Raw genomic sequence first — 15,093 nt, 5'->3', positions numbered from 1 at the left:
AGTAGATTTTAAAAACAAGAAAAAGAAAAAAAAATAGATAAAAAAATGATAATTTTACATGGAAATCCAAAATATGACCAAAAATCGATTTTTCGACTCTTTGGCTCAATTCTGAGGGCAGATTCAGATTCAGCGGGCAAAATTACATGGAAAAACATATATTTGGAAAATTTTCGAATTTCGTTAGGGTGGTCCCATATGGTTTTCCCTTGAAAATTAGACTTTTTCAAATGGAGATATCTCGAGTTTAAAGAAAAACACCCCTGAGATTTTTTCAGCGTTTGTAGTGCTAGATCTCCTCTTTCAAATGCAACCTAGTGCTTAAAATTTGGCTTGCGCCATTTCGAGATATTCAAGTTTTAAATTTGCATCTTTTTACATTAAAATGGCTGTAACTTTTGACCCTTAAGTCCAAATTGACTTGTCAGATAATAAAAATGTTTGTTTTTTAGAGCTCTAAAAGTGCCCCGAATAACTCTTTTCTCTAAAACTCAACCCTGAATTGCTACGTTCAAAAAACTGATTTTTGAAGGCTTGCTCAGATGCTTTCTCTAAATTTGGTCGTAGAAGGCGTAGATTGCGAGATAAAATTTTGGTGTCTTCGACAAAGTTGCTTGGATTGGCAAGCCCAAAAACTTTTTAGAATACAAAAAAACTCCCAAAAATATTCCTGAAAAGTTAGATTTTCAAAATCACCCTAATAGTGAACCACCCTAATTTTCAACCAAACCAAAAGTTGCCCCTTTCCATTTGCAACAACTCTTCTGAAGACACCAAAGCTCCAAAACTTAACCATTTTTCGGAAAATCCATTTTCCACTTAATTTTGCGATATGGACCACTGTGCATTGTTCTGGTATATAACTTTTGAAACTTAATCTTGTTTTATTGAGTTTTTGATTTTCCATCAAATCTTAATTTTTTCCGAGCATACAAAAACTAAAAATTTAATTTCAAACATTAAAAAACATTGAATGCATCTGTTAATCTGTTTCCAACACAATATATCCGTAAAAACAAATAGACATCCGATCTCCTTGCCCAGAAAAATCGTTCATTTCCGCGATGCACTCTAATCGCTTCTAGAGGTAAGCTTTTAAAACGATTATCTACTTAAACACTTTGTTCCTGCTCGTGTCGGTAGGTGGTTAACAATTCGTCATTTTCAAACGAGTCTCTCAACCGCGTACGTACGATAACCAATTTCTCACGGCGATAAACGAGGCGGGGTATTTGTTTACTATACTTTGGGAAAACACTTTGCGAATATGTTAAGTGAAATAGGTGGGAAATTGAGTTTTGTGCTAACTAACCTTCTTCCTCTTCATCTCGTCGATTTTTCACCATTTTTGCTTTTTCTCCACCTCCGTCGGAACCCGATCCCGATTTCACACTGACCTAAGGTACAACCTGTGGACTATTTCTTCCAGGTTCGAGTGCTCTCACCGACTGTGGGGTGGACGCAATTAGTTCGCCTCACTCAAAGTCGATTCCCGCTGGATGTTGACCAACCTATCGATCAGCTATCTTAAGCAAATGTTTAAACTAAACTATCGCCTACAACTGGCAAACTATTTTCACTGAGCTTATCATCACCCGGATCGTTGACATTCGGGCGAAGAGTGGTTTTGAGTGGACTGAACCTGTTTTATCTTGAAACTTTAATTTATGCTGCATGAGCATGACGCGAGGAGGACATCTTCTACGATTTTTGAGACTTTGGGTTGAGTCTTTCACGTGTATTGATGTGGTTGGTCCATACAAATGAAGGCATGAGGATAATGTGTCGAAAAAGCAGTTTTTAACAATCGTTTATCAAAAACGTGACTCTTGGAAGCGTGACGTTGGTCAAGACTCAAGAGGATCGTGTTTTGATTGGAGTGCTTGCAATGTTGTTCTATTGTTATATTTTACTAATGTTTGTTGTGACGATTGTTGATTGGTGCCCGCAGTATTTTTTTTATTTTTATCAAAACTAATATAAACATTGAATTGATCAGTCATAGGTCGGCAAATAACTTTTTATCATTATGAAGATGTTTAGTTGGTATCTTATCAGTTTACAGTGCAAACTACAAGGTGCTGTAGCAAACATTAATATTCTTTCAATTTTGTGACGGTTGTTTGGAATATTTGTTGTTTATTTAAAGAACAAATATATTTTTAGTCACTCTTCCACTCAAGTTATCATGTAGGTATAAAATAAGTATTTATGCTTTGATAAGGTCAATACAAATACAAATTATATATCATGTTTTTACCCCCTCCAATTTTGATTAAAAAAGGGTAGAAGATTTGTTTTTTGTTGTAAAAGATAATCATAATTATTGAAGAACTTGTATACTCAAATGTAAATATGTTAATATTATGTTTTATTTAGTTTATTTTCATCCTTTAAGCTTTTTTTTTTTTAAAAAAAACTCCTCACTCCTAACCAAAACGTGGGATTATCAAAGACAAAGAAAAAAGTCATCTGAATTAATATTAATCAGGGTTTTAGTATACAACAAAAGGGTGTACATTCGGCATAACAGGTTTTCCAGAAGGACGTGTGGCATAATCGGTCCAAGACGGCAGGGACGTTTGGCATAATGGACATTTGGCATAAACTTTTTTCTCGTCCCTGTATTTTGGGTAATGTGGGCTTTTCTTTAAATATTTTGCAAATAATTTGTTATGCACTTTTATGCAAAAATCTCTTAAAGATTTTTTCTTAAAAAGTTTCACTATATGTCTTCACATTTTCCCTGTTAATTTATTTTTTGTTATAAAGTTGTTTATACAATTTTCCCTTCTTTTGTTCAAAGTTAAACTTAAAGAAGGGTATATAAAATCTTAAATGCTTTAATTTATTTTCAAATAGAGGCAGGTAAAAATAATAATAATGCAATTGTTAAACATATAAGGAATGTCAAAATGTGAATTTTTAAAGAGACTTTTCCTTCTATAAGTTGAATTTTATACAAAAGAAGGGAAAGTTCACAAGCAAACATGGTCGAGGGGGGAAAAGCCACAGTTTCAACCTTTCAACATTCGCATGGAAAAAGTGTTTTAAAATGCATTTTACACTATTTCAGTTGTTTTGCAATTATTAGTTTTCAAAAAATGTAAGATTTAATTTACAGCGGGAAAAAATTTTTGCCGCAAATTTTCAAATATTCAAAAGATTTTTAAATCAACCCAAACATGCTTAAATGATTCTAAACGCAGGGGAATGCATTTTAAATTGATTTCAGCTGATTCCACCTAGATTTCCATTGAAATTTGGAAGTTTTTTGAAAAAAAAAAATTTGCCATATGATTTTTCGGGCCATAAATTTGTACTAGCCTAATTGCAAAATATTAAAAGAAGGGCAAAAGGGCAAATCGTTTGAGAGATTTTGGCTTCTTTAAGTTTTTACATAAAAGTTTACGTAAAAATTGCTTTAAAAAATTTAATTGCATTTTTTTTAAAAAGGAGCAAAATGTATACATCTTTTTTAGGAAAAAAAAAAAGAAGGGAAAAAAGCATAAAATTCTAATTCCAAAATATTTAAAGTAGGGCAAAACTTACATAACTTTATTATGTAGAATTTTGAAGATTAAATAGCGGAAAATTTAATGCAACAAAAATATTAAGAGACTTTTCTTTTTAAATGAAAAATTCAAATAAATGTATGAAAAATTGCATTAAAAATACACAAAACAAAAAAAAAATAATGATTATTCTTTAAAAAACCCGATTTAATCCCACCTGGGGTGAGATAGAGCCTTTCTTACTCAAGAATATAACAATGGTAGAACTTCTTTCAATTCATGGCATCGACATTGTTTATTTATAACGTCAGCACAAAAGAAAGTCTTATGATGAAAGCAAAGTATTATAAATGATATGTTTTCCAAAAGAAATAAAAAACGCAATTTTCACCAAGAGAATATTTTTAATCGTACATATTCTTAACCAAACATGCGTTTATGACAAACGCGAGCATAGCAAGCTTCCCATGCGCCAGTGACAACGCACACCGCGGTTTTGGTTTTCTAGCTTCGGTACGAGCCCTTTTATGTGTTGGTATTTTGGTTCATCGTACCATCGTACCGAACAAAGCAGGCGCAAAGAAAAACCGAGGTACAAGCGAACAGCATGTGTCGCACGGGGCAGGGAAGCTAGCCATTCAGCTTCTACGAAAGTGACAGACTCAGAGATAGCTATTTTTACAACCGCACCACTACACACTCAATCGCCGTAGGTAGAAAGCCATTGGCGTCGCCAGCATTGAAAACTTTGAAAACGATATAAACGATGAAAAGCTTAGAAAGCTCCTGTTGGAATCCAATGAACCCTGAACTAACGAAATCACGAAAAAATGAAGTCTTCTTTTAGGCGATTTAAGGAGCACACGGGAAACAAATTATTTGTAGCCGGATGAATGTCCTATGTCACAAAAATTATTGCACAGTTATGCAAAAAAGGACAGGGCAAAAGAAACCGAAAAGCTACGATATCTTACATATTGTAGGAAACATCGGTAGACAAGCTACTACAAAACGAGTATAAGTCGAGCCAAAAAATATATGCGCCAGCATTCTCGCGCCAGTATTTGAAGCTCAACTTGACAACTTGTCGACGAAGCGTCGAAAATCGATGCAGTGAGATTTTTTGACGATTTTTCCGATGAAAATTCATGCTGCATCGTAATATTTACGAAGATGAAAATGACGTCCAGCCTTAAAGTAAAACCTATACCTTTCTTTAGTAAGAAAGGCAAAAAGTAAATCGCTCTAAAAATTGATCGGGATTGCCGATAGATGTCAAATTTGTTTCAGATGCTCACTCATGGTCTGTACTATGAATGTAGAAAGAAATTTCGGATAAAATCAGAAATGAAAAATGTTGGCGAAGGTCACCAGGTGGGCTATTACCTTTTTTAGGGATTTTTTTTCCTTTGGTAGGTTACTCAAATGGCTCTTACTCCAGAACCAAATTATGAATCTGGATGAAAATTTGGGAGGTTGTAGAGCTCGAGAAATGCAATTTTTGAGATGAATAAAAAATATGAAAATGGAAAAATTAGACCATATTTTCATTTGAAACTGTGTATTTTGTTGAAAAGTCTGGCCACATCCGAAAACAGATGGATATTTCTAAATTCGGTCTCAAAATGACCCTTGTTCAGCACACCAGCTTTCAAAAGCACTTGGAACAATCAAAATCAAAAATAGGGGAGCCGAGGACTACGCGACACAAAATTTGGCAAAAATTTTACCACACACGGACATCACTCGAACTCCACGGAATTTATTTTCTCAAAATTCGAGGATTGGATATAGACGAGTTCTGTCAAGGTGAGTCGATAGAGCGTCGAAAATCGATGCAGTGTGATTTTTTGACGATTTTTCCGATGAAAATTCATGCTGCATCGTAATATTTACGAAGATGAAAATGACGTCCAGCCTTAAAGTAAAACCTATACCTTTCTTTAGTAAGAAAGGCAAAAACTTATCAAACAAAATTAAACTAGCTGGTAATAATTATGCCAAACGTCCATTATCAAAAAATAGGCAAGAATAATTTTTTTTCGTGGTTCGATTATCCGAAGTGAAATTTTTCCGCGGCCTTCGGATAATCGAGTCAAGCCTGTATTTGTAAAAATATCTATTGTTGACCAACGGAACTGGTTTTCCCATTTGGTAGTCACCTCGAGTGCAGTTACAACAATTGTCAAATCACACAGATTTGCTTCGAAGTAACCACTCTCCGATTGCCTTATCAATAAACTGTAAATCTTTGCTTCACATTATAGGTTAGCCTTCTCCCTTGTTAAAAGTAAAAAGTAGGTAGTGCATTCCTTTCACAATCCGCGTTCAGGCACCTGTCGCACAGCTGTATCAATTTCACTGCTACCGTTTGATAATGACACTAAATCGATAAAGGTAATCCCTGCCACACGTTCTTGCGCCACTTTTCCCACTGCGTGAAGGGCATTTTGAGCGGCTTGAACCACAACGCAATATAATCAAAGAAACAAATCGTTCACTTCATGTGACGTGACTTCTATCTGCTGAAACTATAATGACGCCGATTGGAAATCAGATTTAACATTGTGGTGGGTGCCAAAGCCGGCACTATAGTTGTGATAAGAACACTGTTTGTTTTTTGTTTCCAACCTCTCATTTCGAGATTGCGCACTGCTGACACTGGTCACTGATAGTGGAGAAATTCAATAACAGCAGAACCGGCAAAGTCACGCGGATCCCCGATTGATTGCATTCATTGTGAGTTTGTTGACATAACCTCAAAACACCACCCGTATACAGAGCGCCGTAACGGTTCTCTCCTCTAAGTCCGCGGGTTTGTCCCCGTGGTCATCGAATCGGGTGTTGATGAGTTTGTTTGCCCAACCAAGATAAGTCAACTCAGCGACTTTCAAGTACCCTTGACCGGCCACCGGAGTATTGTTCCGTCGATCCACAATTAACCAGTTCGAACACGTTTTGGCCGTTAGTGCGGGGGAGCCCTTTTAGTCACCTGAGGGAACGTGCCAAATCGCGCGCACCGAAACCGGACGTCAAGAAGGAAACGCGCGATCGCAGTAGTCGGCGGTGTTTGTGATCGCGCAGGCAAGTTCAACGTGTGCCAAGGTTCGTCGCTGCCGCTCGTTTAATTCATATTTTGTGCGTAAACGCGCGCGGGGTTTCTTTTAGGAAGCTCAGCAGCAGCACGCGTGGCACACTGCGATTAGCACGTGGTTTGAGTGTGTCGGCCGATTATATCGAGTGTTCGGTATCGGCTATAGATAACATTGAACCGTGCTTGATAAGATCCGCGTGAACATGGTTTGAATAAGCTAATCGAGTTTGTGGTTTAGCATTATCATTTGGGAAGGATAATTAGTGGTTTTGCAAGGATATTTCAGATCAAATTGTTCCAAAATTTGTTTTGTGGATTTTTCAGAAGTTTTATGTTGAATTTCGAATTAAATTTTCAAAGTGCCAGAAAATCCAGTTTACAATCAAGTTACATAATTGTCAGCCATTTGAATGTTTGATCAATTCAATTTGTTTTTAACCAATTAACAAGATTTCATTGTAATGTAATGGGAAGACTGCCTGGAGGTATTTTTGAAATTAAATAATAAACAGACGTGGATAATTTTAAACATTTCAAATGTGTAAAACAATGTCTGCTATAAAACAATTGTTTAAATATTTGATTCAAGCAAATTATTCAGAATTCCTGACTTTTGTTGTTTTACAATTTAAATTTTAGCTTGTGCCACAAACTCAAACAAGCTTATACCTAAGTTATCTTAAGTTGAACAAATATTCTTAAAATTCTAACTTATCACAAGCCTGAGCCAGCTCCGGCGTTGTTCCGCTCGTGTAATTCGAGAGCGCGACCACCATAGTCTTTAAAAATGTTTATATCTAAGGATAACAGGTTTCAAAAAAGCTGTTCCGACACATTGTCGTCGTCGTAGTCGTTATGCTTTTTTTTGCACAATCCCGCGCGGACAAGGTCAGTCCGGTGGCGCACGCCGCCGCTGTTCGACAGTCGGAATTCGGAATTAAATGCCATTTCAACAATAGTGGAGGGGTCCCCTTGCGACAAAAAAGAAGGCAACACACATCAGTCATAGTTTGTTTTGAGGATTGGAAACAATTTGATTGATTAAAAGCCACGAGCGGTAATTAGAGCCTTCATGGACTGGTTTTATGCAGGTGAGCGCTGCTCGTATGTATGTAAATTTGGTTGATAACATTCGCCGTTAGTTTGAAGGGTGTGGAACGTAACGCTTTTGAATGAGTATTATCATTACAAAAACGTGAATGGCTTAGGTATCGCTGTCAATGAGAAATGATTCATTGGAATGTGTACCACAAGTTGATGCAATGCATTCTTTTCACTTATTGCAACATATTTAAAAACTTAAAATTTTCTTTTTTAGACCAAAATTGAGCATGTTAACAAAAGCTGGTAATTTTTGTTTATAAAACTTTTGAAAAATGGTTCAAACTGCAGTAAGTTATGTACAACTATACTAAAGGAAACTATGTACGAAAACCCAGCCCAATTATTTTATTTTGAGGCTGATTCCAGTGACTGTAAAAATGCAGGGATCAAGTCTCCCTAAACGCACTTTTTTAAACAATTGATTGTAAAAATAGTATGACGATAAATTTAACGACAAATGCGTAAGGGTTTCGTAGTTTATAAGTTCAAACATCAAACATATTCAAACAATTCATGTATAAAAAATATTTTTTTGAATAATTTTTGAGTGTTTTCTGTACTTATCAAAACAAAGAAAAAAGATCTCTGGAAGTTTTTTGCAGCACTTTTTAGAAAAATGTGTGTAACTCAATCTAAACATTTTTTAATTTTTTTCTTTGTTTTCTACAATTAGTGTTAGTCAATTTCGCACAACTTTCTAGAACAAAGCTAAATGTTTTACCCACATGCTGACGAGAAACAGGCTTGGGATCAAGTGTCCCCGGGGATCAAGTCTCCCCACTCTCCTTTATTAATTATACGTAGCTACGTAGAGTTATTCAATACCATATACAGTCGACTCTCTGATTGTCAATATTCAAGAGATCGTCGAGGAAGAGAAGCATCAGTTTACAGAACGATGCAAAATGAAGACTCGATTGAAATTTATGTTTTCTTGTTAACCAGCTATGGAAAAGAATCACGGCAACGTCCAGCAAACAAAAACAAATACATGTCAAACACCCTTTTTTTTATTTATTTTTCTATTTTTTTTATGTCAAACGCCCTCAAAATCTTCGTTTCTCAACGAAAAATTTCCATGCCGAAGCCATGAGAAAGTGAAATTATTTCAAACCGGAAGAGTTTTCTAAAGCAAAAAGAATCCAAGGGACCGTCGAGGAAGAGATCCTTCAAGCAAGAGAAAATGTTGAGGAATGAAGAGAATCAAAGTATGCAGTTTGAAGGAACTGAAGAATTCATCGGTACATGGAGCAATATTGATATCGAGAAGATCGACAGCCAGAGAGTCGACTGTAAATGAAATTCATACAGTTTCACCTAGTCTCTGGAACAAATCACCAAGTAAAATCAGATTGATCCAGTTTCGAGCCAGTACCACATTCTACTTCCAGAAACAGGTTCCTGCTACAAGAATTGTCTTTAGCACTAATTCCGTCGTGATTGTATCGCGTCTTTCCATACGATTTAATTTCTTGTTCGAAATTAAATCCAACAAATGGGCTCCAGCTCATCACGTGAATCCATTCAACCTTCAAACAGATGTTAATTCTGGCATCTCGTTTGACGACAAACTGCGTCCATAAAGCTTCCCCCTCGACTTGACACATTAATACCGACATTAGGGCACATTGCGATGATCAAGTCATTAGCTGCTACACATCAGAAATGGGCACGTCCAGTTCCGTTCCGGCGTTTGATATCACATCATCCCCCTTTGCTGATAAAGTCACAGTAGAAAATTTGAAACTAAATAATTTTCAACTTAAATTTTATTAATAAAATAATTGAAGAAATATGTTGCACACAAAAAAATGTATTTTTTCAATTTCTTTTAACAGTGTAACTCCGAACCCCCCGTTGATGATACGTCCCGTGTCATACCATTATGCTATCACTTTCCGACAGATCATCATCGCACGCCACGTGTGTTCTGCTGCTGTGCCGTGACATTTGTTAAACTACCAATCTCACTTTTGACATTCAAATCGAGAGTTAAAATCTTTAAACACACACACACACACAGTTTCGAAGATGAACCTGATAAATGAACACAAAACCGGCGAGCAAACAAATAATTAACAGCCTTAAGCGCGCTGCCCCGCCAGGTGCGCCAGCGAGGGGGACATAAATCAAATGCCCCCTCTCTCTGGGGAAGATGAAAAACTGACTTTCAACGACGTGTCAACGGATTTGATTCGATAAGTATCGGAGGCAATAAATCATTGGGCCGAAAAAAAGCTAAACTGAAGAGACGCAAAGCTAGGTTTGCTCTATCGTTGCAAAAAAGTTAAAATTGTTTGTAATTTATAAATCAGTGGCGTAATTTGTTCTGTAAAAAATTAAAATATAAAAAAGCTAAAAAACTAACCATGACTTGCAACATAAACAATATAAACACGCGAATGATGAACATTTTGTGCACTGCAATTAATGTCAATTATACCTTTTGAGCGCTGCTGATACGCCCATGCAGAAGCATGAATATGAAAATGCCAGAAAGAATGGAAGAAATGGTTGGCGACAAACTAGGCAAATATCATTCACATTTGAAATGTGCCAAAACAAAAGGTGTGAAAGCTTCACAGATGATTGATTGACTTCTCATTTAGCTAAATATTCTGGGAGATGATTCATGATCAGTACAATTCAAAAACGTTGTTTTTTTTCTAATTTGTTGTTTAAGTAAAAAAAAGTTGCATGCCTAGATTTTCAAATATTTAAGTGTAATTTTATATTTGGATGACACTTTGTCCATCGATTCGTCAGGTTATTTAGCATCACTTGTTTCTCCATACAAGTCTATATTCAAATTTGGGGCTGCGAATTGATGCTAACGCAAATATTCGAAAAGGATGAGAAAGGATCTGAAAATCCTGATTTGGTCAAAGTTGTAGGTTATGATGAGGACTATTTGAAAAAAATAGGTGCACAGAATAATTGTCAATTTTATATTAAAGTTTTATATAAAAAAATAATGTTGAAAAACTTTATCCGCTTTGATTTTTTTTAACTTGTTAGCTTAGCTTGGTTGACCGTACTTTAGCCAAGCACAAAGCTAGCAATAGCAAGGTTGGCGCATTTTTTTAAAATTTTGATGTGTTGGAGATTTATAGGTAAGAAAAAAAAACTTGATGATTGGAATTCTACAACCCCATTTCATTATAATTTTAATTATTGATTGTCTTAAAAAAAATCACAAGCATTTTTCCTGATCGCCATTTTGGCCTATCAAATAAACATATTTTTTCAGAAAAAAGACGATGAACAATATTTTGGAAAAATGTTTTTTTTCTGAAAATGTTAACCTAAAAATGATTTTAACTTGAAAAATGCATTTTCTCAAAAAATCACAAAAGTACTTTTTAATAATAAATAAAGACCAAAAATCAAAAAGTACTTATGTGATTTTTTGAGAAAATGCATTTTTTCAAGTTAAAATCATTTTTAGGTTACCATTTTCAGAAAAAAAAAACATTTTTTCAAAATATTGTTCATCGTCTTTTTTTCTGAAAAAATATGTTTATTTGATAGGCCAAAATGGCGATGAGGAAAAATGCTTGTGACATTTTTAAGACAATCAATAATTAAAATTTTAATGAAATGGGGTTGTAGAATTCCAATCATCAAGTTTTTTTTTGTTTTTTTTTTAAATTTTCTTACTTTTAAACGACAAAGCGAAAAAAACTTGTTATTTCGACGATCCGATTATCTGAAGTCCCATACAAACCTTCTGATTAGGGGTCCAATTTTCCCGGGTTTTCGAATTTCCCGGGAAACGGGAAAAATATTTTTTGAATCCCGGGAATTTTTTAAACAGTCATAAAACCTTTGTTTTTGTTATATTTGCTATGTTTTTCTAGCTTTAAATCATAGAATGACCTCAATGCTAGTAATTATTGATAATCTTTACTTAAATCTAAACATGGACAGCAAAATTAGAAAGCATAAAATACACTATGGATTTCAAATGAACCAAAAATTTTATTCCAATGTGATTCAAATGAAATATGTTTCTTATTTATATATTTCTCTTATTTATTTATTTATTTTTTTCAAAAAAAAAAACTTCTGAACTGTCCATGAAAAACAAGAAATGGAATAAATAAAATGATAACAGCCAATGTAAGATTTTTGAGAAGTTTAGAATTTTTTTCTTAATTATCTTTAAGTCACTAACGCCAACTGGAGAAAAACGGGACTAAAGTTTGAAAACGTACAGCAGAATTTAGAGCAATAAATTTGGAAATCGGTGTACTTATTGTTTTGTTCTGTTTCTGTTTTACCCGAAATCAATGAAAAAAATCGAAACATTTGGCCTAAACAGCTGTCTTAATTCGTCTTAATTTGCTCCAGATGCCGATGTTTGATGAAAAGTATTTAAATATGATATTTATTTATGTTTAAAATCGTAAATATGCGTTCAAATTACAGCAAATCTTTTTAAAATTAAATAAAATTTAATAGAAAATATTTCAAGCGCTAGGCATTTTACGGATCTGTAATCTAAAGTTTTAGAAATTTTCCCTAATAAGCCAAATTAATGCTGATATATGCTGAATACAAATGTCAATGCTTTTAAATTCTTATCGATTACTGAGTATTCAACTGTTCATATTTTTTCTCAACCAAATCTGAACTTACAGACCAGAATTTGTTTTTTTTTTCAAGTTCGGGAATTCATGGGACAAATATGAAAAATTCCGGGATTCGGGTATTCCCGGTTTTGGGAAAATCCCGGGAATTTTGTCCCGGGAATTCCCGGGATGGACGCACTACTTCTGATAATTTCAATTACTGAAAATGTAGAAACCAATTATGCAATCCACATCATAAAACATAAAAACTTATATTCTTCGAAATTTTAGAGAACTACTCAGAAGTTTGAAAGTTAAGGTCGTATATGACAAACATAATCAAAACTATTAAAACTACTGTTTCGGTATTTTTTTTCTACATTATAGTTCACCGAATAATTTTCCACTCTATGAAATAATAAATTTGTATCTGTCATACATTTTTGAATTAAACAAACATTTTTGATGCCAATATTACTGCTAGATTGTTGTTTCGAATTGAAGTAATCAACAAATCATTCAAGTCGCAATTATTAGTCTTAATTGTGTCAAACATTCAAAACCATTTTTATAGTAAATTATATTCATGTTGGATTATTAATAGTTTAGTTAAACGTTATTCTAATAACAACAGTCGAACATACGTTGACCTAAGTCGACCTTCCAAATTCCCAGGAGAGTCGTGACCGAGCTCGTCCTAACAAGATCGCGTAGTACCTATCAAGACTGTAACATTCTACACATAGCTTCGTGAGTTTCGTGCGGAATTCACAACTCAGCTTTGCTCAACCGAGAGAGAGAAGATCGTTCAGTATACTAACGTGCTCGCAATCCTTCTTCCTGGTCGACATTTTTGAGCTTCTCGTTGGTCGTCGTCGTTACAGCATCCTTGCCAACGCCGTTCATCTCCATGGCCTTTTCGTGTGCTTTCGGATTGTCGTCCTCCATGATGACGAACGGGTTCAAAGATACTTTCCAAATTTTTGTGTTTGTGTTTTTTGTGCAAATCACGACCCGCGTCAGGCCCGTGCGGTCAGGCTAAGCCACCACCATCTGGAGCATTCGGATTAGCTCCAACTTTCTTCTCCAAACCACACACCACACACTAAAATCACCCGCGACTCTGACTCAGCTCAACGGTTGACGCGCGCGCCTGCTCAAAGTCCCGGTCGTCTACGACACAAACAACAAAGTTCACTTACTAAATTCCGGGCCTAAAATCGTAACACAATCCACATTGTGGGAAACTCGCGATTGTGACGATCTTATCGGCAGCGCGATCGAGAATTGCACCTGAACGTTAGAAACAGTGAGTTTCGCGCGCGCACGCTCGTACTCAAACCGAAGTTCTTGGGGAGCTTCGCCAAGTTCAGGTCAGTCCTGAACGGAAGCAACAGTTAGAATGAGCTCGCTCGGACGGCTCAGCGTGGTCAACGGTTGGGTTGGAACGCGCGCGCGTTCGTTCGCAATGGGTGACGACGACGACGGCGACGACTACTTGGGAAGGCACTACTAAAACAGTGCCTTTTGGAGTGTTTCGGGACAGAGGCGTTTTGTGGGGTTGTGTGCCTTAGTCTCCGGCAAAGTTGTAGGGCTGATTAGAACTACTTAGAAAAAATAGTTTCCCTTCTTTTTAGCGCAAAAAAATAATTCTCAAAATATTAATTTTTAAATTTTCAATAATTTATAATGTTGTTGGGGACTGATAATGGCATCCCTCGTGCCGGAGATAAGGACGGTAAATACTACAAATGAAATAACTTTTTTTGTTGAGCGCACTGTTTTCACAAAATGTTTTTCAACAGTTGCAAAATATCAATAAATTAGTGACAACATTTTTTTTCCTGATGTCTCGCGTCCCAACAATGAAAAATGTGTAAAATGTGGCCTTTGATTTTTTTGCAATACTTGGTAAGATCATTATTTTCAATAATTAGAATTTGGGAACTGTTCTTTCAATTTACAAAGATAATGAATACTTGTAATTTGAACTTTCTTGTATATTTTGTTTTCAGTGAAATCATTTTCATAATTTTAAAATTTAGCTTTCCATCCAAAAGGAACTTTGACTCTTAATTTTATTATTAAAACAATACTGTTAAATTGTAACGTTTAGAATACAATATATAATTGTAATTTCTCTCTTAACACTTAGAACACCTAGAATTTGAATGAATGAATGAATTGAATAAGAATCCCAACTTTTTCTTTAGCTTGGGACTTAAAGTGTTCATCAATCAGGACACTTTAAAGCAGTAGTCCTCAGCAAGCTAAACCTCGCTGATTTTTTAGATGTTTGCCCCACAATCGCAAGGTGCATGTTGAAAGTTAAATTTTGAAAAACATACCAATTTAAAAAAAAATCCATTTCCATGTCATAAATTGTATTCCAATTGTAACAAAAAATAAATTTAATTGACACGAATGCCAAATTATGGTAAAGTGTCAACAATAAACTATAATAATAATAATAATAACAATAATAATAAATTTATCAATCAATTCTTTCTAATAAAAAAAACCTTTGCAGAAAACAATCTTTTAGTTCAACACATTTACAATATTACATCTACACCTATCCAAATTTTATGATTTTTGTAATTAGACAATTTTTTTGTGTTTGTGATCACAAATTTGGATTGAATTATCTATTAAGCTTGAAACATTTTGCTACTCTTATAAATATTTTTTATACTTTGAATTAATTTAGCCACTACATTTTCAAATCATGATATTAATAATACACCATATTTTTCATTGCTACACAATTAAGGTTGTTTGAAAAAATGTTGTCTAATTTTAACAT

This window comes from Culex pipiens, chromosome 2 (genome assembly GCF_016801865.2).
Source record: "Culex pipiens pallens isolate TS chromosome 2, TS_CPP_V2, whole genome shotgun sequence".
In the NCBI taxonomy this organism is placed as follows: domain Eukaryota; kingdom Metazoa; phylum Arthropoda; class Insecta; order Diptera; family Culicidae; genus Culex; species Culex pipiens.
This window is presented reverse-complemented; position numbering follows the sequence as displayed.